The following is an 839-nucleotide window of genomic DNA, read 5'->3' as shown; positions in this document are numbered from 1 at the left end:
ACTTCCCTCCCACCCAGCACTTCCCTCCCACCCAGCACTTCCCTCCCGGTGAATCCTCTGTGGGCAACTCACTCACTGCCCAGCCCAGCCTCAGTTTCCCCATGGGCTCAGACCCCGCCCCCCAGGGACCCTCCCAGCTCTGACCCTATCAGCCCATTTCACATTTCTTGCCCGTGAGTCATAAGGTGTGCCCATTGACTATTCAGAGCATTTCTGTATCATTCTTTTCACTTTCCCCTTTGCAAGCAGAGATTTCCTCTCCAGGAGACACAACCGTTCTATCCTCTCTCTTCCCCTGACGACCTGGCCCCTGCAAACACTTCAGCCCATCCCAACGAGATGCACATTCAAAAAGAAATCTCCCCATGGACGAGGATTCTAGCTAATCCCCTTTTGGCCTGAATTACAAAGTCGGCCCTTCGGTGTAGACATTCCTTCATCGGCTCAGAAAGACTTTTAAGAGAGAGAACAGAAGCTGGGGTACAGAGAAGCTCAGAATCCAACCTACCACCGCCGCGAGACTTCTCCCCTCCTCCGAGAGCGTCCTCTTCAGCCCCAGGCTCTGCAGGACCTCGGCTCTGCTGCCCCTGCACAGCTCCCGCCTCCTTTAAATTTCAAGGCAGGGGGTGGGGTCAGTGGCTCCGGGTGGGCGGGCTTCTCTGTGGCGGGAGGATGCCCAGCGGACAACGCCACAGGAGCCAAACCGGGGCGGGCCTGTTTATATAAAGAGGGGGAGGAAGTTCCATGAAAGCAGCACTGCCCATCCTGGCTTGAGGCCAGGCTGATTATTCACGGTTCTGATGTCTTTGAATCACAGCAATTTGCGAGTTGGACGGGAC

At 56.0% G+C, this 839-nt stretch overlaps 1 protein-coding gene across 2 annotated transcripts in view; it reads right to left on the bottom strand.

Moving 5' to 3' along the window:
* PLAT (plasminogen activator, tissue type) overlaps positions 1–569 on the bottom strand; it is a 23,359-nt gene extending 22,790 nt beyond the window's left edge. For both annotated transcript variants that reach the window (XM_029226206.1, XM_029226207.1), the window contains exon 1: positions 509–569. The gene's annotated coding sequence lies outside the window, so the exon portion shown is untranslated. The remainder of the gene's footprint in view (positions 1–508) is intronic.
* Positions 570–839: the final 270 nt, after the last annotated feature.

Source organism: Monodon monoceros, unplaced genomic scaffold, assembly GCF_005190385.1.
Source record: "Monodon monoceros isolate NGI ecotype Baffin Bay Population unplaced genomic scaffold, NGI_Narwhal_1 Super_Scaffold_17, whole genome shotgun sequence".
Lineage (NCBI taxonomy): Eukaryota > Metazoa > Chordata > Mammalia > Artiodactyla > Monodontidae > Monodon > Monodon monoceros.
Note: the sequence above shows the minus strand (reverse complement) of the source record. Positions and strands in the feature narration are given on the sequence as shown.